This window comes from Peromyscus californicus, unplaced genomic scaffold (assembly GCF_007827085.1).
Source record: "Peromyscus californicus insignis strain IS unplaced genomic scaffold, ASM782708v3 Scaffold_14__1_contigs__length_90479793_seg_2, whole genome shotgun sequence".
Taxonomy (NCBI): Eukaryota; Metazoa; Chordata; class Mammalia; order Rodentia; family Cricetidae; genus Peromyscus; species Peromyscus californicus.
In genome coordinates, this window is record NW_026294436.1 from 45,797,035 (window position 1) to 45,823,865 (window position 26,831).

Here is a 26,831-nt window from a genome sequence, read left to right on the forward strand (position 1 = left end):
GCCTAGTCTTTCATCTAGGACAGATTTCACCCTCATTTCTACCATCCTGGCACTTCTGAAGACTGCTGGCCAGTGGTTGTGTAGAATGTTCCTCAATTTGATTTCTGCTACGATTAAATTTAGGTTATGTTTTTGCACAAATATCACAGAAGTGACAATGAGCTCTTCTCAGTGCATACCACCAGCAGGCTATATGACAGCAGTATCCCAAAGCAAAACTGGCTTTCAACCCAGTTAGTTCTGGTGTACCTTGTACCATACAACAAGCTGCACATAATCAGAACAGAATTCAGTTTGACTTTCTTTCATATTTCTCTCTTCTATGTTCTGTATAGTAATGCCCTCCACTTCCTCCAAGAAGGGAGAAAGTGATAATTAGCACACAAAAGTAAAGAGGCTGCCTTAAATATAAGACCTTCGGCAAGAATACTGTAGCAAGTTAGGAAAAAGTCCATCGCTTTATTCTGCCTCTCTTTAAACTCTTTAAAGGTCCGATCTTTTAGGATAGCTAAATTGGAATTTGAAGGGTAATCAGCAAAAGAAGTGATTTGGTTCTGGGGATTTTCCATGGGCAACCACTAGAGGTCAGAAGGGGAGCATGGAAAATCAAGTAACTGTTTCATGTAACTGATTTCACACACTCTCAGAAGAGCTACTTAAAAACCCTCATGGCCAAGACTTCCCTATGTTACTACTGACGACTAATACAGTGTAAAATATACAAGCAGAGGGTTATTCTTACTCTCCCTTTCCCCCAGTTTCGCGATATTTTCACATTTAATAAAATGTCTTATTTCCCCCAAATGATCAGTGAATAAGAAGAGAGATGCATGAAACTAGCCCCTTTCCCCTGCTGCACACAGGATTTCATTGGTTGACCACCCATTCACCTATCAGTAGTTCCCTATATGTTATGGAGGACGGGACCTGCCTGTGTCTTTAATGGTACGTTCCAATCATCAGGACACTACCTGGAATAAAGATGTTCAATGTTAACTGAATGAATGTAAGGAAATGAGTAAGTTGGAGAAAGGTCATTCTAATTACATGACTTGCCACCCCTCCCCTGCCACTCTCTCTCTCCTGAACCCAGGACTTGGCATATGCTAAGCAATAACTCTACTACTGAGCTACATCCCCAGCCTGCATTCTTTTTCTCTTCTTTTCAAATTGCCCTCTTAGAGCAACTCCACTTTTTCTTCTACCCTCTGTTGATTTCCTGCCACCTATAGCCTCTAATAGCCTGGTTTTCCAAAAAAAAAAAGGGGGGGGGAATTGAAAATTCTAAGAATCAGGACATACCTTGAGCTCAGTCAATGACCCCAAGTCACTTGTGCTTTGGAGATCTAAAATCTTTTTCCTCAAAGTATAAAGGGCCTGAACAGGTGCCTGAACAGATCTTTTTTCACATTATAAGATTTAATTGCTACCAATTTACAGGACTTTATTGTAGGAACTGTAAGAATGTTGCTTCATTGGACTATAACAACAGGGCTTATGAGGTTTCTTCTTAGCACTTGCAGTGCTGGCCTGAGGAGCCAGATTTAATTCTAGAAACCAATGTAAAAGGTGTGGAGGTAGTGACACGAATATGCAATCCTGGTACTCTTTCAGCAAGAGAAGAATCTCCTGGAATCTTGCAAGCTAGCTAGCCTGGGGTATCTTGCACAGCATAAACAACTGAGGGGCAACACACACACACACACCCCTTAACAAGGAGGAGAAAACCTGAATGTTGCTATCTTACTTCTACATGTATGACAAGAAATAGCAAGCCACTGCTTCTCAGAACTACCTAAGAAGTCTTAGTAACATCCTAGAGTCTAATTTAGTTGATCAAGGTGGGGTCTTGGATTTTTAGGCATTTCTGATATGCAACTAAGAGGATTATTTAACATCTTCTAACAATCAAGTCTTAAAATACTTTAACTTAAAGTCTACTTATATTTCTTAATATTCAAAATGTTTCCAAAAGTCACTTATGAAAGTTCCTGAGGTTCAACATCAAATTAAAAGATGCTAAAATAAAGCTGATTGAAATTAATTAAGACATATGGAATCAAGGTGAAAATAATAGAAGTAATATATATATATATATATATATATATATATATATATATATATTTTAAGATTTATTATGTATACAGTATTCTGCCTGTATGTGTCCCTTCAGGCCAGAAGAGGGCACCAGATCTCATTACAGGTGGTTGTGAGCCACCATGTGGTTGCTGGGAATTGAACTCAGGACCTCTGGAACAGCAGTCAGTGCTCTTAACCATTGAGCCATCTCTCCAGCCCAAAGTAATATATATTTAAGCTAAACCTGAAATCCATTAATCTGCACAGGAGAGTGGATATTGTTTCAGAAACTGAAAAATGACTTAATGAAAATGTTAAACAATCTCTGGGACATGTAAACTCTGATAATATGTTATTGAAATGTACCCTATTTGATCCCCTAATGAACATTCCTTTCTTGCACATTCACATTCACAAAAAAATCATGAAGAAAATGGAGTTGACGCATCCCACAGCAAATAAATCAGTGTATTTCCATTATGCAAAGATCTCAAAGTATTTACAATATCAAGATAACATTAAATTCATGCATTTAAAATGAACACATGTGGAGCTGGAGATATAGTTCAGCAGTTAAAACCACTGGCTGCTCTTCCAGAGGACCAGGGTTCAATACCCAGGACCCACATAGTGACTCACAACCATCTGTAACTCCAGTCCCAGTGAATCTGACATTCTCCCTGGCCTCTAAGGGAACCAGGCACACATGGTGGTATACATGCAGGTAAAACACTCATACACATAAAATAAAATAATGAAAATAATAAATAAAAACATTTTAAAATGAACATACGTTATTCTACCAGAAAAAAAAAATAATGGAAACATGAAAAAGGAGTTTTCACTGTGCTCCTTTCGATGATTTGCAGCAGTTAAAAAAATGTGTGACACCATTTGAAATGGTGGACATGTAATTTCTATTAAATCTCACAAATGTTTGTTCAGTGATTTGTACCTGAGTACATTCTGGTACTGAGGTACTGAGCAGTCTTCTACTTTAACAGGAAGCTATTTATTGGTCACTTTAAAATCTACAGGAATGGGTCTGGCATGGTGGTACACACCTTTTATTCCCAGCATTCCAGAGGCAGAGGCAGAGAGATCTCTGTGAGTTTGAGGGGAGCATAGTTTACATAGCAAGTTCCAGGCCAGCCAAGGCGACACAACAAGATCCCGTTCCTAAATGAATCTACAGGAAACTAACACAAGTTAAGCTTAATAAAACAAACTTAAATGAAAAACTGGAATGTGTACATAATTTTTCTAGTGCTATAGATGGAACACAAACCTTCACACATTAGGCAAGTGCTTTAGAGTGTTAATAAACTGTAACAGCTTGAACATGCTAAAACACTGAGAGGCTAACAGCGAGACGAAAAGGGCAAACAATGAAAGTAATGCAACAAAATTTCAAACCAGCAGTTACATTTTATGAAACTAATAGAAATTTTAGAGAAAATGAGCCATTAATATTATTACCTTAGAAATTCTGTTGAAAATTTTGCTCATCATGTGTTACCAAATTTTAAAGCAAATACATTTTACTTGATTCCTGGGAAAACACATTCCTTACCAGGAGAGCCAAACACATACATGCTTTTAAACTAGTAACACACACTTCAATGTGAAGTTTTAATGAAACAAAAATTATTTATGCATAAAAAAGAAATGGCAAAAGCTTTTAAATGTAACACAGTGCTCTGATGAGCAGCTGGCTTTCCTAGAGGAAAAATATCTAAGTTGGCAAAGTTCTTATCGCCACAGGTTTACATGTTCTAGTCAGGCAAAATCATAGTAAACACAGTGATGTAAGACCATGCTTTTCCAATTTCTGTCCATCCACACACATAGCCGGGATATCTGAAATCTGTAACCTCTGGCTAGTGAAGCATAGTGATTACCTACTCCACTTTCAGATGGCCAAAACAAACATGACCTTGTGGATGTTTTCTGTTAAGTAATATAATTTAAGGGACAAACATGACTTCTGGTTCCATGAAGCATGGGTGGACATTTGATAGCTTCTGGATATAGTTCAACTTATTCAGACTGATACCATAAAATGAAAGAAGAGGTCGTTCTTTTATAGGAACTGGCAAGAGGACGGCATCCATGGAAAAGGGGAGGGTAATTAAATCACTCTTCCTGAAAGTTCTTTTCCAAGAAATGCTGTTCTCACATCAAGAAATTATACTAGAAATCACAGGTCTGCCTTCTAGAGCATGGAGAAGATGTTCCTTTTTAAGAAAGGAAGAATTAGTTCAGTTAATTAGTCTGAGATCTACAAAACATTTGGGGTGTGTGTGTGTGTGTGTGTGTGTGTGTGTGTGTGTGTGTGTGTGTGTGTGTGTGTGTGTGACTGGAGACTGAACCCAGGGCTTTTTGCATGTCAGATAGACACACTACCCCTGAGATAAACCCCCACTGAGATAAGCCTCATTTCTGAATTTTTGAATTAAGAAAATTTAAAGAAGAAAAAAGAACATCAGTAGAGATCAAGCTAAAGATCTCTTCCTATCATATTAGTAGGAATTTGAGACATCTATAATTCTACATTGTTTATTTCCAGCATAAATATGTTCTTCCTACAATCTTTCCCACTCAGCTTTAACATATACTTCTATTTTTCTAGATGTTCTACCAAAAACAACCCACACTCATTCATCAATAAATCTTGGGAGTTCTATTTAACTGAATATATTGCATATTCAACTACTTATCATCTCTAACTTCCCAATCTATGCAAGATACAATCATGTGTGTCTGTGTTTGAGATGATTGTACATGCCATGTGTGCATAGGTGCCTGTGGCTATGCACGTATGTGCAGAAGTCTGAGGGAATATGGGTGTCCTGCTCTGTAGCACCCTGCTTTATTCCTTTGAGACTGGTTTCTTACTGAACCTGGACCTGGGCTGGTGGCCAGCAAAACTGGTGATCCTCCTGACTCCACTTGCCACAGTGCTAGAGTTACAGATGCACACAGTCATGGCGAGCTTTTTACGTGAATGCTGGGATCAAAAATCAGATGTTCCCACTTGTGCAGGAAGCACTCATACCCACTGATGCATCTCTCCAGCCCCCACCATCACTTCTTGACCTTGGTTAATACAAAGGGCCCATTAGCCTCCTTGTTTCTGTTCTTGGAACTGCACATTCATTAGCCGTACTACAGTACGGGGAATAGTCTGGGAAGCCCCTTAAAAAAAAAAAAACAACTGTACACAGTGGCAAGTACCTGTAGTCCCAGCTACAGTACAAGGAGGAAAGCAGTGTAAACTGAGAACAGCACTGGAAAGAACAGAGAAGGGCAGCCTGTACACTCTTGCTCAGGGAGGCTACAACACAGACTGCAGAGGAGGGACCAGGCTGTGGAGGAAGGTGCTCCACTGCTCACTGGCTCCTGGTGTCCTGACAATTTTCCTTACCTTGGTCCCAGTTTATATTTGTTCTAGAGCTAACTGGGCAATGCCACAGACATTTTCTTCAGAAGTAAATCTTATTTACTTCTTGTCTTACTTATCTCCTTTGGGGAAGAAGGGGTAGTTATGAGGTGGGCTAAGGAACCTGGCTTCCTACTTCTGAATCAATTTTTCATTTCCTTCTAACTATAGGACTTACACTCCCCACACTTCAGGTTTCTCATAAGGTGCAGCTATCTAACATGGCCGTTGTTAGTACTACATGGGTAACTATATACAAAGCATACAGAACATTGTCTGACACACAGGTAAGCACTACATGTCCTAGCAATCATTGTGTCAAAGTTCCCAAAGGTGAACTCAGTATTTTCATGTGGAATTTCAGCTATCCAATGACCCAAGGAATCTGCTATGTATTTTGATGAAAGTTGATCTGTACATTTCTTCTCTAACTTTTTGAGAACAATTATTCCCTTTTCCCAGGTAATCAATATAATTTTGTCTGTAAGTTAGTGTTAAAAGGAATACCTTAGAGTGGAGCTGAGTTTGTAAAGTGTTTGCCTAGCATGTGTAAGGCCTGAGTTCAATCCCCAGAATCACTCACCAGGCATGGTGAGGCATGTATTCCTGACATTTAGGAGGTGGAGCAGGAGGGGCAACATATCAGCCATTCTCAGCTATGCAGTGGGTTTGGTGCCAATCTGGGCTACATGAGACCCTTTTTCCAAAAACAAAAAAGCTTGGGTCACTAGCACCTTAGAAGAAACAAGTCAAAGGATAAAACATTTAAAAATGAATAGAGATAAGAGTTCATAGCCTTTCCTTCTAGGAAAGATGGAAGCTGATGAATGCTGTCCTTGGTATTTATTCCTTCATTTCTAGCTGGTAACAGAAATGATTCCCATGGTCTAGCTGCACTGTAGTTCGACATCAGCAGGTGTCTCTCTGTTCCTAAGCTAGGCAGGCTCATGGGACAAGTATCCATTTGAGCTTCCAGATGTCAAATCCCACTACAAGAAACAGATAATGATTCTAAGCAGAGTTTGAGGAGAGCAGCCAGACACCCAAAAGCTGCCCAGTGTCTGTGTTTTCAGCTTTACAGAGTGGGCTGGCCTCACATCTAATGCTCCCGTCCTTTTTTCTAGAGTGTAAATTTGGTTTTGGTTTCAGGAAATTAAGAACATTTGGTCACAATTTTCACATTATCCAGGATGCTTTTGACCATATCCTTGCTCACATTAAATATTCTTAATTCCTTCAACTTGTCCTCATACATATTAATTATCAATTGTTTTCTTGATCACCTGTGAATTCTCCTCAGAACCATTGTAATCCCATGGCAGTGAATAAATGATTCCTTTTTTTAATTAGGGGGAACTCTGTAGTGTAAGTGCATGGTGCAGACTGCTACTAAACAACTTTGTACCTGCTGTTGCTTTTAGCTCCACAGCAGCCATGGTTCTTACAATACGAAGTCTGGGAAACAAATACAAATAGCAATAGTAATAACATCTGTAGTAAATAGTCATTCTTTCCCAGGAAGTATTTACAAGTTACAGTGCGAAGCCAGCCTGGTCTACAGGGCGAGATCCAGGACAGGCTCTAAAACTACACAGAGAAACCCTGTCTCGAAAAACTTAAAAAAAAAAAAAAAAAAAAAGTTAACAGTGCTGGGGGGCTGACAGCGCTTACATACCAATAACTGGGTCTTGCATGCAATTTTCGTCGGAACATCCTTTAGCAGTGTTGCTGGAAATTAACACTGTTACCAAGAGAAAAACACTACTGCTGAGAATAAAATCAGTGCTGGTAGTAAAGTCCAAGAAGTTGTGGAATGCAGTTTCAGTGACTGCATGACGTCACTTGCCTGGAGGAAGGGTCTGGATGAGTTGGTTCTAGCTCACTTTCTCAGAAGCCTTGTGTGCTGGGAGAGTCTGTGCTCCCAAAGCAGCAAACTCTGATTCTCTACTTCCCTCCCTCCCTCCATTTTTTTTTAACACAGACCTGGCTAACTTGAACCCATTTACAGTGATCCACCCACCTCTGCCTCCCAAATGCTCTGACTACAAGTGTGTTCCACCTTACTTGACTCAAATCTGATTCATAAATAATGGGTGTTTTTGAAATAATGTAAAAAGGAAATTCACAGAAAACAAAGTTTTACTAAAATAATAACAAATTTTGTGAAAGAAAAGTAACTGTTTTAGGCATACGACAAGTATTATCCCATCTGATCCTTACAGAGACCCTGCTTTTCTTTTCTTTCTTTTTCTTTGTTTTTGTTTTTTGAGACAGGGTTTCTCTGTGCCTTTAATCCAAGCACTCTGGAGGCAGAGCTAGGTGGATCTTTGTGAGTTTGAGGCCAGTCTGGTCTACAGAGTGAGGTCCAGGACAGCCAGGGCTACACAGAGAAACTCTGTCTCAAAAAAAACCAATAAATAATAAATAATAATAATAATAATAATTATTATTTATTATTTATTTATTTGGGGTATATGTAGGTGCTCATGTAGCCATGGAAATACAAGTGTGGAGGTCAGAGAACAGGCAATGGGAGCCAGTTCTTTCCTTCTACCATTTGGGTCCCTGGGTTTCCCCTCAGATCATCAGGTTTGGCAGCAGGAACCTTTACCTACTGAGCCATCTTGCCAGACATATGTCTGCCTTTTCTTTTCTTTTTTTTTTCTTTTTTGGTTTTTCAAGACAGGGCTTCTCTGTGTGGTTTTGGAGCCTGTCCTGGGTCTCGCTCTGTAGACCAGGCTGGCCTTGAACTCACAGAGATCCGCCTGGCTCTGCCTCTCGAGTGCTGGGACTAAAGGCATGTGCCATCACCGCCCAGCTGCCTTTAATCTATTTTTGAACTTTCATAGATATCATATAGCTATCCTACATAGTGGTGCAAAATATAACCTACTTTCCACAAACAGCAGGTGGCACTACTCATCAGTGAAGAAATGGGAAAACGTGATAAAAGCTAAGCAGCCAAAATATGTATCTTTTAGAAGATGACTCATTTTTTCAAAAAACATACATCATCATACCCAATTAGAAACTGTAATATGAACATACTGTCATATTAAAATTCATTTGTTTATCTTGTGCAAAAGAGCTAGCTTTATAATAACAACAGACAATTTAAAAGATCTCTTCTTGGTAATTCTCTAAAAATGAAGACATAAGTTACTTTTGATTCATTATTGATGAGAGATTACATGAGGAGACAAGAAGCAGCCAATAAGACTTCCCTTTAACTGGAAAATTCTGGTGAAAACACATTTGCAAGAAGAAATTTTTCAATAATGGTATGTAGATGTAATTCTGAATGGTTTTATTAAATAAGAAACACAGAGCCAAATGCAGAGTTAAAAGCCCAGAGATCAGAGAGCAGTAGCCAAAAGCTGAGACCACCTTCTTACCACTTACTACCGTCCTTCCCCACAAATAAAATATCACCATAGAGGTATTCACTCAAAAATCCTAAGAAAGCACAGTCTGGCAAAGATTACTAGAAGAACAAATATTTAAAGAGAAAACTCAAACAACTTAATTATTGCACAAATGCAAATTAACCATAAAACAACTGGAATGTGATAAAAAATTCAACAATCAAAGACACCAATAAACAAAGATAATTCATGGTACTGTCCACTACAGCTCATGAGGAATTACATTTTTATTGTCACCTCATTGTAACTCCTTGATTCCAGAAGCTCCCCCAAACTATCACAGGATTCTAGAGGCAAGCTAAATCAAACACTGTTGAATGTGAGCCCCTCCACATGGCCCAGCAAGCCAGCAGACACTCTGTCAAAGGCTACTTCATTCCTGGAAACACAAAATGCTGCACCATTTTCCTTCCAAAACACAAAGGCACATCATAAACTCAACTTCTAGAAAAGTTATAAATTAAAACTTCAGAGATTAAAATAAAAATAAAAGGTAAAATGGGGGGAAGATTATACATTTTGGCTGTATCGAATTTTAGCTCTAAACTCCACTAAATCCTTCTTCCCAAATGGAAAACTTATTGGAAATAAAAAATGGAAACAGTGTTTCAGAAAATAAATAACAACAATAAGCAAGTCTCACAAAAATTTTCGTTGCACTATTCCAAGCTGTTATATATGCAGAGTTTTGGGACATAACATTTTTCCACTGTCCTATACAAGCATTTTTTCTATGTAAAAGCCAGCAAAAAAATTATATAAAGGGTCATGAAACCCAGACTGGTCTGAAACTTGCTATATAGCTGAGGTTGGACTTGGACTATTGATCTTGCCTCTGCCTTCCAGGTGCTGGGATGACAGATTTCCTCTAGTGCTGAACCCCATTATACATAGTATAAAATCCCCCAAATCTGGAAAGCCTTTGTCAAGCTGTTTCCAAGCAACAGTAGATTATCCACCTAGACAGAAACAGTATTTCTCTCCTTCTCTTTTCTTCCTCTTTCAACATCTAAAATTCTCCTGAGAATTTCATACATGAGTATTGTATTTCCATCATTTCCACCAACCCTTTTTCTCACATCCAACTCCTCCTATGCCCCCAATCTCTCACAAGTTTGACTTGACATAACTAGTATTTTTTCAGGCATTCAGTTACTACTCTAATTCCTATACAACATGTCATTTATATAGCTACCATGTTTGTTTTATTATCTGCCATGTTCGTTTTAAATCAAAGACTCAGCTCACATACTTCATTAAGTACAACTACAAATCTATTTTTTTTAAAAAAGAAGTTAAGCTTTTAAGCTTAACTTACCACCATTTTAAGCTAATTACCACCATCAGCTCTTGCCAAGCAGTAGTGTCTCCCTGGTCTCATTATCCCATTCATTGAATTCACTATAGCCACATTCATCTCAGAACCATTAAAACCACACCTTGCAACTACTTGGACATTTAAGATCTTCTATGGAGGAGGAGTGGGCAATGAGATGGCTCAGTTGGGTAAAGGTGATTGGCAAATAAGCTTGGACCCATATAGAGGTGGAAGGAAAAACAGACTCCTGTAAATCATCCTTACCACCACACATGTTCCTTACATGTGCCCATACCTTCACACATACATCACACACACACACACACACACACACAGAAATTTTGAAGAGATTTTCAATGAAGTTGGGATGAACCCCATAGATTCAGGGAAGCATTGCAGTAGTTCCTACTTACCTCTGGCCTACTGTTCTCTGTGTTCTCAAGTTCCTACTTTAAGAAACTTACACCCAAGAACTTCAGTGTGCACCTCCACCACCCATCAGTGGAATTTCTCCTACTCATCCCTCAGATCTCAGCTCCAGTTACTACTTATTTAAGCCATTCTTGAACCTCTAGTCTAAAATAAGTTTCCTTATTATAAAAATTTTAGGTAATTTGAACTTTTCCTTCATAGCACTTTCTATAATCACACAAATTTTTTAGTATTTATTATCTATATGTCTATTAGTCAGTTTGTGGCAAGGATGTAAGAATATTATCTATTCTATTAGCCACAGTATCTCTTAAGATTATCTCAATATCAGCATATATTGTATCCAATATTAATTTAATTCTTTTCTGGTATCCTAGATGCTGAATTGATGAACTATTGAGTATTTTCTGGAGACAAAGACCAAGTCTTACTTCAAGCTACACTGGGCTTTCCTTCCTGGTGTCCTACTCCTTGCTGTGAGTCTTAGCCTGTCTCATATTGGTATCCTAAATTAAACAGTCATCAGTTTTCACTCCTTTCAATGTCTTTAAACCTTCAGAGACTCTAATATGAAGATTTAGCAACCTAACCTTTAAAAGTCATGTTACCATGATGAATATAATGCACAAATGTTTTCTATGAATTATTTTCACCAAGTTTAAGAAACCACATCAGAGAACTAGCCAGAAAATCTAGTCTGCAAACTCTGCATATATTACATAACATGTTTCTTCCCCCACAATTCTGCAGAAATAAACTACTGCTAGACAATTCGGTATTATATAACATACTTTGGAATGTACACTTAATACAGAAGATAAAAGAAATAACTGCTGTTGATGGAGATATGGCTCCACAGGTAAAGGCACGTGCTGCTCAAGCACTCACCTCAGTTCAAGCACACAGTGGAAGGAGAGAACTGACTACCAAAAGTTGTCCTCTGACCTCCTCACATATACCTTGGCACATGCGCCTTCCTCAAAAGTAAATGTATATTTTTTAAAAGACACAAAAGCTAAAGGACAAATTCATAACAGCAAGGAATAAATCATTTCAACATTTCATTGTTTTGTTTTTGTGACACAAACTCACTATGTAGGCCAGAACAGTCTTGAACTAGCTATGTAGCTCAAGGAAGCCTTAAATTCACCATCCTCCTGCCTCAGCCCCAGTGCTGAGATTATGGACATGTACTAACATGCTCAGTTCAGCATTTGTTCTTAAGATACACATGGTCATTGATACTACACCACCACAATTTTGGTTGTCTCAGATATCTTTATAGAACCATCAGTGTCTTCCTGTGATTGCCACAATTTCCATTTTCAATGGCTTCCCACTCATGTAACTGTAGTTCCCAAACTGGGCTTTCAAAACCCTCAGGTAGAGAAAGCTAGGTGTGAGGAGAGGAAGCCAAGGCTAACATGCTACATCTCTTTGGAAGACAACTTTTACTAGAACATGTGAACACATGACTAAACAACACAAAGACAGCTATGGCTCTACTGGGCAGCAAAATGTAAGCATGCAGGTCTTCAAGAACAGAGTGATTTGCAATTCAGAGCAGTTCTGAGTTTGGGGCCATTGTTTTTCAGATACATCATATACACTCAATAACTGTGTCAGAGGATTTTATTCATGCGTCATGTAGTGACAGTCTCAGTCAGCAACACTGAGACTCAATAGCATACAGTCCTCAGTATAGATCACAGGTTGCTAGTTCTTAGGGTCTTATCCCCAACACATCAATGTTTTCAAATACTGAAACACAGGGAACTGCCAATGTTTAGTTATTTTAGACGTATAAAACAGCAAATCCCCAGGCAGGCACCACTAAGTAATGTTATCGGCCTAAAATAGAGCACAAAAAATAATGCCGGAGGGTTGAGCCTGGTCCAATGTACCCAAAAGATGAAAGAGCATCCAAAGTCACAAAATTTGACCGAAAGAAGACAAACAGATTCCTGTGCTTCAGAGCCAGGCACAGAGGATCCCATTAGATACAAAGCAGTATGGACAGAAGCTCATATCAAATAGAGAAGTGACCGGAACAACGCCAACATCAAAAGACATGCTGGGGAAGGGGGAAAATCCAACCCCTAGACGAAGAACTATAGGCTGCTGAGAGAGGGACAATTATTCTCTTCTAGGGATGAGCCCTAGATTGGTTATCCCTCACAAAATAGTCAGCCCTGAAAATCATGTACACACACACAACCCCCCAAAACTTCAAAAACAACAACAACAAAAAACAGAGTGAGCAAGTTGTATTTATACATTTGTACATATACAAGTATATATGTAACAATAATAATCAAAGAAAGGGAGGTCATCAATTTGAGAAGGTATGAGGGGGGAAGGAAGAGAGGAAATGATAATTATATTTTAATTAAAAATGCATATTGTAAGAAAGGGAGAAGAAGAGGTAGTCCCATTCTAATCCAAGACCCAAACTGAACAAAACACCTGTCTTATGAGTGCATTTATATTTAACAAAACCATTCTAATATACGTAAATGTAAAACCTTTTAAGCCTGGTTATCTATTTTTGTTGTCAACAAAGAAACAGACTTAAAGTAAGAGGGAATAGTATTAATCATACAGACATATTGTGTATCAAACTGTATTACTCTTTAAATTTTTTTTTTACATGCTCACTTTGGCAGCACATATACTAAAAAATGTTTACATTCATTCATTCATGTGTTTTTGGAAGGGAGGGGTACCACAGCCCATGTGAGAAGGTCAAAGGACAACTTGCATAAGTAGATTCTCTCCTATCATGTAGATCCTGAGCATCAACCTGAGGTCATCAGGCTTGGTGGCAAACGCCTTTACTTACTTAGCCATCTCATCACTGGCTCTCCTTCTTTTGAAAATGGTTATTTGTGAAGCCAGGTATGGTGGCTCACTCCTGTAATCCCAGCAACTTGGTACACAGAATCTGGAATATCACTGCAAGTTCAAGGTCAGACTGGTCATGAGATACTAACCCAAAGAAAGATATCTGAAATTAGAGGTTTTTTAAAACTTGTGTTAATTTGGGACAAGAGCAGTTTTAGATTTTCAAAGGAGATGTTTTAATTAATATTAATAGGACATGATGAAAGACTATAAACTATTTTTTAACTCAATGGAAGTGAACATTTGAATAAGCCCCCAAATACTTTGCAATGGGAAAATGCAGGCCCACCTTCACTCAGGTTGGAAACTGCTAACTCTAAAAGGTTTCCACTTGTTCTAAATCCTCATGCCTGTTTTCAATCACACTTGTTCCTGCATTGGTGTGAAACAAATCAGATCCAGATACAATTGCTGAGGAAGTTCTGCTGTTAAAATGTGTGTCTGTTCTCTGTCAACTTGGCTTTGTTGATATGCTCATGGTAACATCTGACCAAAAAAAGCATTGAAAAAAAGTCAGCATGCTATGATTTTTACCCTACAACCAACACTAAAAATGCCACAACCAAAGAAACCCTGCTAGATACTCCTGTAACATTTCCATTTCTCTGAATTCATTACCTTTGACTATTATCTTAATTCTTAGAATGTGACAAACTAATGAATTCAAAGAATTGAAAGAAGTACAGTTTCTTGCCTCTCCTCCATGAAGAGGACGACACCTGTATAGCTTAGCAACTACCCTGCTTCTCCATCTTGCTCTTCACTTTCCTCCACAGAGAGGACCATATCCATACAGCTCAGTAACTCCTGTGTGGAACAGAACATTTTACCCTAGTTATCCTTGGCAATGATTGCATTTGACAGAAATTATACCAAAGCATAGATTCCTTAGTTCAAATACAGCTCAATGGTTCAATGTGTGCACACATATAGCTGCTAATTCTTATTTCTTCAAACTTTAGTAACTGAAAAAATGAGGGTTTTATGAAACAGGTACTCTAGGACTGCACTTGAAAGACTCTTTCCTGTCAGACAGGTTTCTTGAGAAACTAGGAAGCAATTTCAGAGCCCTAGGGGCCTCACATATACTAGGCAGGTACTCTACCCACCACACTATATATTCCAACTTATTTATTGCTCTTTCTTTCCTTTTCTACTACTATGGATGTCTTTTTTTTTTTAATTATGTGTGAGTGTTTTGTCTGCATGAATGTCTGTGCACCATGTGCTTGCCTGGTGCCCACAGAGGCCAGAAGAGGGTGCCAGATCTCTAGGAACTGAGTTACAGACTGTTGTGATCTTCCATGCTGGTGCTGGGGATTTAACCCAGGTCATTTGGAAGAGCAACAAGTGCTCTTAACTGCTAGGCCATTTCTCTAGCCACCATGAATATCTTATAAATTAACTCACTAGCTCACCCATAGCTATTAAGATTTATAATAGATTTATTTTTTACATTAACATCTCTGCTCACTCTATTTTGAATTCATTTGTATATATACTAGGAGGTACAGGTGCAATTTTACTCATTTATATGTCAATATCCAGTTATCCAGCAATCTTTCTTTGAGACTAATATTTTCTTATTTAATTGCCTTGGCACCTTGGTTTAAAATCAACTGCCCTCAACTACATGGATTTATTTCCAGCCTTTCAATTCCTCATCTCAGTAATATATAGTTATATGTGTATGTTATTAGCTCACAAGTTGTTGTTTATTGTTTTTCTTATCTGCTTTTTGTTTTGAGATAGGACCTTTCTATATAGTCCAGGTTAGACTCAAACTAGAGGTCATCTTGCCTCAGTTCCCATTATTGGATTATAGGCATGTGCTACCACATCTGGCCATCTCATAGTTTTTATTTTTGTAGCTTTCTAATAAGTTTTGAAATTGCTCCCTGCCCCAAATTATTCTGATGAAAACTGTCTATGGACTATGCTTGGAAAAATGCCATCTGATGCTTTCAAGTGTAATTACACTCTTCCAGCAGAGTCTTGTTTCTGTAATCATCAGAAATGCAGCTTTTGCAATATGGGCTTCTAAAACACAAACATAGCAATTTATCATGATTAAGTCATCTCCTCATTTCCAAATATCCCTCCACGAAATTATATGTCCTTGTTCTCTCTAAGTCAAAGGCCAGACTCTACAGGCTTTAGCTGAATTTGGACTGATGATGTATTCTCTTTGGCCAAATAATGTGAGCTTGAGCTATAGTTCCAGGTGTTCTGCATTGTTCTGCACCTAGTCTACTTTATTCTCTTTTGTGTATTTGAATTGTCCTTGTCTGATCTAAAATCATTAGTATAATCCTATTAAAGACAAATGGAAAACAGTGCTAATTTCTTATTTTGTTGTAAGCAAGTGCCAATTATTTCAATGATGTTATCAAAATGATTAAGTTCAAAGACCCTTCCTGAACTGAAGAATATTTAATGGATATGTACTGACTTGGTGTAATTCTACCGCTTGCAAGATTAGAGTAAATGGGTGAAACTCCACTTGGCTCAAAGTATTATCTGGTATCAAATCTACTGGAGATTTCAAAGTTGAAGATAATAAAGTAGGTAAAATATAATTCAAGTTTGTTGGTAAACTTCAAATAAAATTCTGAATTATCCTTACCAAAGATATTTAAAAGTGGTTTGCATGTGTTGGAGAAAAATACATAGATAAAAATGTTCCTCATCATGACATTAAAAGTCACTTTAAACATTTGCATGAAGAAAGCTTCAGAGATTCAAAGTCACTATGAGGAATGTGCTGCCTCTGCCTGAAGGATCTGTCATCAGCCCACTGTCATAGCTGTGGCTAAAGCTTCAGCATGGCTCTTTCTTTTGCTGTTCCTACTCCCCACAGAGGGTTTCAGATTGCTCTGCATCACCACTCTCCTCACACTAAGCCTGATCTACCTGAAGAAATGTTTGATTCTCAGTAAAATAGTGTATGAAGATATATGTTAGCAAGGGTCTCAAAAATGGATGAGGTAATTAGATGTTAAGAGCAGAGAGAAAGCCGACTGCAACATCAGATAAGTCAGGGTAGGGTTTGTTCCCCTCCTTTATCAATCTGTTCTTGAAGAATTAAAGTTCCTCCTTCTCTCCCTTTAAGACTAGACACTTCCTAACAAGGATAAAAGAAGTCTTTACAAAATAGCTCCAAGCAGAGATTTTCCAAACAGAGCTGTCACCTTGGCAATTAAGAATGTCTTTTTGACTTGTTTATGGTATATCCTAAGACCAATGCAAAAGCTTTCCTTTCATCTGCTTTATTCCAGTTAGAGCTGAAACACTTTCCAGTATAAAATTAAGTCAAACTGCATAACTGAAAAGCAGGCTGAAAATCTCAGAAAAGGAAGACCAGAGAAGAAAAGACTAAAAACAGAAGGGAGAAAGAAGATACTGTGGAAGGACAAGAGACAAAGGCTCTACAGAGAAGCACCTCAAGTACCAAGAAAGGAGTGGGTGAGCAGAGTCTAGTGTTGTCCAAGAGCAACATGTAGAGAAGTCCCATCCCAACGATCCCCACCCTAGAGGGGTTCCCTGCAGACTCTAATGTGTAAGTAGAGTTCAGAGAACAGTCATTCCCTTCATCTTTAGGACTCAAAAGTATGACTAATCAACTACCAGTGGGGACTGTGCCGTTGATTTCAGGCTTGGACTGTATCTGACATTAAGATATCTCAAAACCTGCATTTCTGAAATTTCCATGTAATTCACTACCAGATGTAAACATAAAGAAACTATGATTAAGAGGGATGGGGAAAGATCAGGAGCAAGAGTTAGCACATCACTGGATAGGTAAGCAGGCAGAGTAACCTGAGGTTCTACAGGTTCTTTTTAAGATCCCTGGAAACTTAAGTGTATTTCAATGCTAACTCACTTAAATATGTTCAATAACATTAGTTTCAGGTCATTGTAATTTATTTACTTTTCAAGTTGAAAACTGTTGAATAAAAATGTATTTTGGTTCTATTTAGTAAGAAAAGAAAGGGCTCAAAAACTACAGGTTTAAATACTATCAGGGTTCTATCGTTCATCTTTTCATGGAGATTTTTGTTACTACAAATAAACAATGACTTAAGATGTTGCGGGGTAAAAGAGATTTGCAGGGTAAAAGAGATTTGGAAGTTGGGCCTGCTGGTGCAGTCCTATAATCCCCACTACTCAGAAGTCTGAAGCAGAAGGACCACAATTTCAAGGTCTACCTAAGCTAAAGAATGAGTCAAGGCTAGCCTGTGTCAGCAATACCCTGTCTTAAAAGTAGAAGTAAAATGAAAGTTAGTTACACCCCAATTTAGCTTAGTGGTAGCATGCTTGTTTAACATGCACAAGGCGAGGTTCAATCCCTAGCCTCTCTACTCAAAAACAACCTGTACATTAAGAAGGAACTAATTTTTCTTTGTATTAAGAATTCTTATGAACAAAATAGAAACTTGTGTATTTGTTAACAAGCAAATTAAAATCCCCGTCTAAAGTAGTATGTACCTACTTCACTGGGATACTAGAGGAACAACTAGACATGCTTTAAGTAATTGCACTTTCAAATGCTTTAAGTGTCTTTCATAAGAAACAATTAGATAGCTTAAGGAACAACAACCAGACTATGGCATGTCCCGAGCTCCAATTCTTAGGTCAAGGAAGTACTGTGCAAACAGAAAATTGTTTTATTCGTTATGTAAGAATTTTCCTGCATTAGTCCTCAGAAATGAAGAGCACAATGGGTTGCACTACTAGGACACAGAAAAGAGGTAAAATGTCAAGTGGACATCTAAAAAATCAGCGCTTTTGAATACTCTAGTGAGACAACCTAAAACATAGGAGGCCAGAAGGTCTTTTATGCCTCTTCTGCCTAATACAATGGCAGTCTTAGAACAGGCAGCTGACAGCATGCTAGTAATGTTATATATGTACAGCTATAATTAAGGGGCCCTAGACAATAAAAAGATCAATCTTTATTTGGTTAAAATGTCAAACAATGCAGTCCCCAAAGTGATTTATCATGGAGAAGTCCTGCCAGAGCAGTGAGACACATCTGTGATATGAAATTAATAGTACTACAAAATGAGATACCACTGGACTATGAATTGATAAGGCCTCAACCTTAGTAGGAGAGTACATAGTGATTTATTTTAATAACTTAGTTACTTTTGTCTTAAGAAAGAAAAAAAGAACCTGTTTATTTCTGTGGAGCTAAAGGACAAAAATAATCAGAATTTCTTTAAAATTTTTTAAATGCAAAAATCTATTTCTAAATTGGCCAAATAGATAAGGGATGTATAAGACAGTACTGTATGTGGATGAGAACAAGGTATGCAGTTTTTAGGAGGGTGTGTTCTTGCTAAAGTTTTCCTGCCTGGCCCACAGTCAGGACAAATCTCTCTCACCTGCCAGTCCCACAGACGCTCAGACCTGACCAAGTAAACACAGAGACTTATATTGATTACAAACTGTATGGCCGTGGCAGGCTTCTTGCTAACTGTTCTTACAGCTTAAATTAATCCATTTCCATTAATCTATACCTTGCCACATGGCTCATGGCTTACTGGCATCTTCACATGCTGTTTGTCATCGTGGCGGCTGGCAGTGTCTCTCTGACTCAGCCTTCCACTTCCCAGCTTTATTCTCCTCCTTGTCCTGCCTATACTTCCTGCCTAGCCACTGGCCAATCAGTGATTTATTTATTGACCAATCAGCAGCACATTTGACATACAGAACATCCCACAGCAGTGTGTCATCCACAAACACACTCCAATAAAGCCCACCTGCTAAGATACTGTTGTTCTTCAAGACTTAAAAAGAAGAGTCCAGAAATTTATCAGCTAAACTTGGCTATGTATAAAACAGAATAATAAATGCAAGTAGCTTCTCTCACACAAGTCTCATTTAGAAATAGATCTTGTTGCTACTATATGACACAATATAATTAATCTATAAATAAGAGGCTATTACTACTAACAACTGCATTGGAAATCTTTCAGTAAGAACTAGTTAAGAAGTATTTTTACAACCCAACTTCCTGAGAATGGGAAGTACTCAAATACTCCACACAGCTTTTCAGGTAGTCATTAAAATGACTAGTACAGGTCAAGCTTGCATGTCGTCTTTATTAAAAATGCTACCTATAAATGGAATGACATAGAATACAGTAAACAGTTTAACTTTAAGGATCAAACTATAATTGTAAAGATTAAATCCTGTTTTGTAATTGTTCCACTCCCTATATAAAATATAGCTTGTCTTTGTGATGCAAGAGAATTTTACTTAATAAATATATTTATCAAATACCACTTTCTAATGTAATCAACACTAGGAATTTTGCTTTATGAGCTATGTTAACACTAGAACTGGTTTCCTCTGTCAAATCCAAAATATCCCTTCTCAGGTACTTTGCCTTCATATACAGCTCCTGGAAGGAGGATTAAAGGTCATGTGATTTGCCTAGTTCAATTCCCTACACAGGATACAATTCCCACAGATGGGCAACTGGCCTAAGGTGACCCATCTCTGTGACTTACGACTATTCTGGCATATCCGAAGACACGTCAGATCAGTCAGGTTTAGTCTCAGAAATTTTATCTAAAAGATACATAAGGAGATTGTTAAGGGTAATCCAATGTGTTGGAGGTGAAATGCCATTCATACCTTCTGATACGTGAGACATCCAAAAATTAGAACTACAAATGGGGAGGCCAAAAGACAAGAACATCTGATTTACAGCATGGTCACCTGTAGTTACTTGGATGCCTGCCCTTCCTGGGAACTACATTTTCTCTATGTTCACAATAAATCTTCACTGTACTTGAGTTACTACCTAGGTTTCTTTTTCGTAGAAATCTTAACTGAAATGGAAGGAATCTCTAAGGTCTTAACTTACTGTTTCTCTTGTAAAACTTGAAGTAAGTTATTTTTCAGCCTGTAGAATTTAAATGAAGATGATAAAAACACTTTTGCCCACTATTTCTTCATCCCTATTTTCCTCCAATAGATGTTTATATGTGTATGTCAAGTTAGACACAAGGTATTCAGTAGTACACACACACAAAACTACTCTACCTTTTGAGCATTTGTAATCTAGCAGGGGAAATAGGCATTTGGAAAGCAACACAGGGTAGGCATGGTGACATACACCTTTACTCCCAGCACTCAAGAGGTGGAAGCAGGTGGATCTCTGAGTTCCAGGCCAGACAGAGACTCTGTCTCAAAACAAACAAAAATTGTGAGCACTTATTGAAAGCTTCTTAGAGGAAGGAGCACTTCCCTTTAGACAGGAAGCAGTGTGGCTAAGGAGTGAGGACAGTGATGGAGGCACAAGAAAAAAACTTCAAAGCTGCAAAACCTAGAAGAGGCAGGCAGTCTTGAAGTGCAGTAGGAAAGACTGACTAGTATGCTGTTGAGAGGGAAGGGAAGGCCACCAGCCAGTGAAAATGTGTTGTGGAGTGAGAAACAGTAGAAGGGGTTTCAGCACAAAAGCAACACAACCCGAGGTGTGTTTTGGAAAGTTTTCCTGGATTCCCCAAAGCACGTTGGTATTAAAAACAAACAAAAACCAGGACAGGTGGGAAGGACATTTAGGAAGTTACTAAACAGAAGATGATTTAGAGGAAGAAGGAAGGTTTAAGATCTACTGAGGTAGATAAATTGATATCCACTGATAAACCAATGAGTGTAACATTGTTTCCAGATATATTCAGTTATACATTGTTCTGATTCATAGACATGTAATAAAGTACTGGCATGTGAAAAATGATTAACATTTAGCTCTGTATAATGGCTCCTTTGAGGGAGGCCTATGTACAGTCAGAAAGAAATACCTATAAAGCTTCTAAATGTATTCATCTCTTAGCTAGACACACAGATACATAAGAGTTCAGTGTACATTTTAATACTTTTTTCATGTTTCAAATATTTAATTATAAATTTAAAAGAATATGCTTACTTTACTCAATCCATGTGTACCTACTTTAATCATGATGAGGTTTTTTTTTTTCCATTTTTGCAACAACAAAAAAATACTACAGAGTAACTCTATTTATTCCAGGTAGGAAGTAGGAGATTTTTATGAGAATAATAAAAACAATCTGACACTTTATAACTTAAATCTTATTCTAAGCATGAGCACTAATATACAACCAACACTGAATTATTGAACACACTCAAAGTATTCTGGCTCTTCAAAATAATATGATGCAGATTTCACCAAAGCAAAATAACATTCCTGTCATCAGCAATGAATGTGCAGCTTTATGTAAAGTGCCAAGTGCTTACTCTCCTACTGTTCATTTTTCATAATTTTCCACTCTACATTTTCAATTTAATGATACTAAAATTGACCTTAAATATCCTCAAGAGTATCAACACCAGCTTCTACAATAATCACCAGAAAGACATTGTAATCTGAGCACTGTCAGAATTGAGTATGTAATAGTAACATTCCCTAATCATTCCACAAGGTCACAGCAGCAACATTCCCTAGTAATGATTCCAAGATGCTCCTGGAGGAACAGAAGGGATAAATCCAACCACTCTTCCTTTCACTACATTAAAAGAATAACTTGCCCTGAACTATCCACCAGCACATCCTATTGCCTCTACCTTTAAAATGTGCCCCATACAACCAATTCTCACCACCTCCACTGCCACTTCTGTGGTCCAATCAACCATCATCTTCTACCCTGATGCCTGCCTCTGCCTTCTAACTAGTCTCCCATTGCCCCCCCCCCCAATGCACCACACTGTTTTCAATACTGTAACATAAAGTGATTCAGGACAGAATGTGTAACAGTACATGCCAGCTCTGTTGTATTTTTTTCCTCCCTTTATTTTTCTCCACCATACTTTCTCATCAATATACAGTATGGTCTACTTAGTTATTTGTTTATTGCCTGAGTACTACAAGGACAAAAACATCACGAAGACAAGAGCTTTGTCCATTTTTTCCTTTACTTGTTGTGGGATCACACTGTGAACCCTGAGTTTACATTTGCATTAATTAAATAAAAATCAACCTTGGGTCAGGAGGAGCCAGAAACTAGTTGACAGAAAGTAATTATAGAGAGTCAGAGGGAGTCTGGAAGATGGATAGAGAGACACACAAAAAGTATTAGTGAGGGACTTTGAGTGTGGTGGTCATTTTTTGGTTTGGCAGAGCAGAAGAATGTTCTCTTGCTCTCTTTCTGAGATGGTAGCAAAGAGGGAAGGTCAGCTAGTTGCTCCTCAACCTCTGAGCTTGCAGGTTTTCACCCCAGCCACTGATTCCTGGGTCTTATTGATAAACAGAATGACAGAGATTTAGTTAAAAACTATATTTGATGGTAGTGGCAGGAGGTGGATCTGGCAGGACATAAAAGTCAGGCCACTACCTGAGAATTGGGCCAGTAACTGCAGAACTGCAATTACTGACTGAAATAGCAGTAGATTCAGGTGCAGCCACTGTGTCAATAGAATAACATTGACTGTTACATGTCCAAATATAACAGTGTCAGGCATTTAGATTTAAATTTATTCCTAGTAATTTATTTAGTTTAATAAATGTCCTTTAAGTCACAAGATGCATAAACACTGATTCTTCCATTTTGACTTGTGATTTCTGCTCCCCTCTCTAATGTCAAAAGTAATGAAAACATAAGAAAGGAGTAGTTACCTGATTTGAGAACCATTAAGATCCTTGCATATGGGGAGGAGTTAGTTGAGGCCCAGTAATGGGATCACATTTACTTTTACATAACACTTGTTAATTATACACATTCAATGGGAGCCAGTGTGATATTTCCACATATGTGCATAGTGTACACTGGTCATATCTAATCACCCTTCTTTAACCCTGCCTCCCACAGATCTAGTACCTTTCCCAGTTACTAGTTACTACTATTCTACTCATAGGTCATTTTTTTTTAAAGTTTCCACATATGAAAGAACACACGATATTTGTCTCTGTCTGGCCTATTTGGTTAACATGATAACTTCTACTTCCACCCATTCTGCTGCAAATGGCAGGATTTCTTTATTTTTTATGGTTGAATAATGCCTTGTTATATGTACACTCTATTTCACTTACCAATTTACTTGACAGACATGTTGGTGATCTTGTATTTTAGCTACTGTAAATATGTCTGCAATAAAAATGTGCAAACAGGTATCTTTTTAGTGTGCTGATTTCATTCCACTGAATATATGTCAGGAGAATAGCTGAGCCATGTGGAAGTTCTACTTTTAGATTCTTAGAAAAGCTTCATATTTTTCTTCATAATGTCTTTATTACTGTTCTGTTGCTGACCAACTCATAAAAGAAAGCATTTTAGGGGAACTTGCTTACAGTTTTTTTTGGTTTTTAAAAATGCATTTATTTTTATTTTATGTGCATTGGTGTTTTGCCATGGGTACTGGGTTCCCTGGAACCGGAGTTACAGACAGTTGTAAACTGCCATCTGGGTGCTAGAAATTGAACCTGGGTCCTCTGGAAGAGCAGTCAGTGCTCTTAACCACTGAGCCATCTCTTCTGCCCTTGCTTACAGTTTTTTAAAGGGCTAGTCCACTCTCATCATGGTGGGAAACATACAGGCATGGCACTGGGCAAGTAGCTGAGAGCTTTACATCCTGATTCACAGGCAGCAGGCAGAGAGAGATATAAACCTGGCCTAGAGTGGGCTTTTGAACCTCAAAGGCCACCCCCAGCAACACACCTCCTCCAACAAGGCCACACCTCCTATCATTCCAAATAATTCAACAACTGGGGACTGCTGTGGGATGTTCTGTATGTTAAATGTGTTGCTCTGATTGGTTAATAAATAAAACACTGATTGGCCAGTAGCCAGGCAGGCAGTATAGGTGGGACAAGGAGAGAGGAAAATTCGGGGAACAGGAAGGCGGAGTGAAGAGAGACACTGCCAGCCACCACCATGAGAAGATGTTAAGATACCAGTAAGCCACGAGCCATGTGGCAACTTATAAACTAATAGATATGGGTTAATTTAAGATATAAGAACTAGATAACAAGAAGCCTGCTGCGGCCATACAGTTTGTAAATAATATAAGCGTCTGTGTGTTTATTTTATAAGTGGGCTGTCAGACTGCCAGAGCTTGGCTGGACCCGGAGAGGAAACTCCAGGTACAGGGGACTAAGCATGCAAATATGTAAGCTTATTTGGGACATTCTTGTTCAAACCACCACAATTACATCCTGACCAATGATGTATACAAGTTCTTTTTCCTCTATATTCTACATTGTTTCTTATAACATTCCTTCTAAACACAGTGAGATAGTATCACTTTTGGCATTACTCTAAGGGCTAAAGACACAGGGTATTTTCTCATATACTCATTTGCCACTATATTTCTTCCTTTATGACCTATTAATTCATGTGTCCCTTTTAATTGAATAACTTGCTTTTTGGTAACTGTTAAGATTTTTAGTTCATATACTTAAGGGTAGAATGCAAACACAGTCTCCCACTACTGTAAACTACAGTCAGCATCTCCCACATTTGGGGAAATCACAGAAGTCAGCACATCCAGAGTGCAGTAGTTAAGCCTCACCTGGGAAAACCACTTTCATCCTCGTGGTAACTCCTGCCACATAAATACAGTTTTGGGGTTCTTTATAGCTCTAGATATTAGTCTACCCCCAATGAACAGCTATTGAGTATTCTTCCTATCCTATATCCTACTCTCTTTTTTTCTGTAGGTTGTCCCTCGGTTTTCTGTACAAAAGTTTATTAGGTTAATATATAATGTCAGTTTTTGTTTTTGTTTCTTGAACTTATCCAGAAGATTACTGACTATACCAATATCTTCAATGCTTTATCCATGTTTCCTTCTTATAATTTCAGGTTTTATAGTATGGCCTTTGATCTGTTTTGAATTGAGTTTTATACAGGGAAAGACATAATGGTTTCAGAATCATTTATTGAAGAGGTTGTCTTTTTTCAAATGTGTTTTTGGCACCTTTGTTAAGGGGCTGCAGTTACAAGGCTTTATTGGATTCTGGGTTTCATATTGTGTTCTATTGGCCTATGTATCTGGTTTTACATTTCTGTTATTATGGTTCCTGCAGTAGCTTGAAATCAGGTATTGTGGTATTATGGCTTTGTTTTTTTGTTTTCTTTTTCCTTTTTGAGATTACTTTTCTAGTTTGGGTAAGAAAATCTTGATACTTTGATGAAGGCTGAATTGAATCTGTGAGTTTAATAATACTAAATTGTCTAATGTATGAATATGGGAGGTCTTTGCAGGTTTGTTTTATAATTTTTATTGTAAAGTTATTTTAGTTCTGTATTTAAATTTATTCCTAAGGTATTGTGTGCATGTATGCAGGTATGGGGGTGCTAACTGTGAAAGAGGATGCTGCCATGATTCAGGAATGAGATTTTTAGAGAGAATGTTTTTTTGGTCTCAGAACTTCCATTGGTAAGTAAAACTTTAAGTAGCCTATACAGGTTTTTTTGTTGTTGTTGATTTACACAAAGCACTTGTTTTCTGTATTCTTATGCATATACACCAACAACTCTTGAGGATTTTCAGGAACATTTACTCTTTCCAGAGCTCTTAACTATCCTTAGATCATCTTATTCTGAAGAGGTTTTTTTCTGGGGTGGGAGGTGTTGGGGCTAAAAGGGGACAGTGTTATATAACGAGCCCATTCAAATCTTGTCAGAAGACTTCCTTGAAAGGGGAATTACCCTTGGCAGTATTTCATCAGATAATATAGAACTGTCATTTTCTCATCATTCTTATAAGAAAGGAGGCACTTAGAGACATACTCTAATTCGAAGGGTCAATGATTTCCTTAAATTACATGAAATATCAAGTTACTATATAAAGCTGAATATATTTCGTATTTTAAAATTGAACTATCTAGGAAGAGTCAACTTAAACACCCGCTGTCAGTTACCTTGTCAAGACTAAGAGAAATGTTGCAGTTTTCCTTACTTCTTTTGGAAAAAGGTGACACAAAAGAGAGGGAAAGAAAACTTGGGAGAACTACTTGAATCATTAAGAGGAAAAGAGATAAAAAGAAACTTCTATTAAGGCCACTGGCTAAAATTTTGCTTTTACCAAAAAGTATTTCAAGTAGGTTTGTCTGGGGATGAGATTAAGAAGCCAGGTTCACTTAAAAACTGAGAAGTAACTAAAAGGGCTATATAGATCAATAGAGCACAGTATAAGGGAATATTATACTTAATGGGATATTTAGTGCTAAATACATTGTCCCAATCTTATTTGACCTGAGAGT

General features: G+C 37.9%; 1 protein-coding gene and 1 long non-coding RNA gene across 6 annotated transcripts in view; one reads left to right on the plus strand and one right to left on the minus strand.

The window, feature by feature from the left end:
• Positions 1 to 23,738, plus strand: part of LOC128109861 (uncharacterized) — a 62,662-nt gene extending 38,924 nt beyond the window's left edge. Inside the window, exons 2-3 of the long non-coding RNA XR_008217939.1 lie at positions 11,074 to 11,172; positions 16,879 to 23,738. This is a non-coding gene — a long non-coding RNA (uncharacterized LOC128109861). The remainder of the gene's footprint in view (positions 1 to 11,073; positions 11,173 to 16,878) is intronic.
• The window catches only part of Rabgap1l (RAB GTPase activating protein 1 like), a 589,856-nt gene that overhangs the window by 179,359 nt on the left and 383,666 nt on the right, over positions 1 to 26,831 (minus strand). The window lies entirely within an intron of this gene.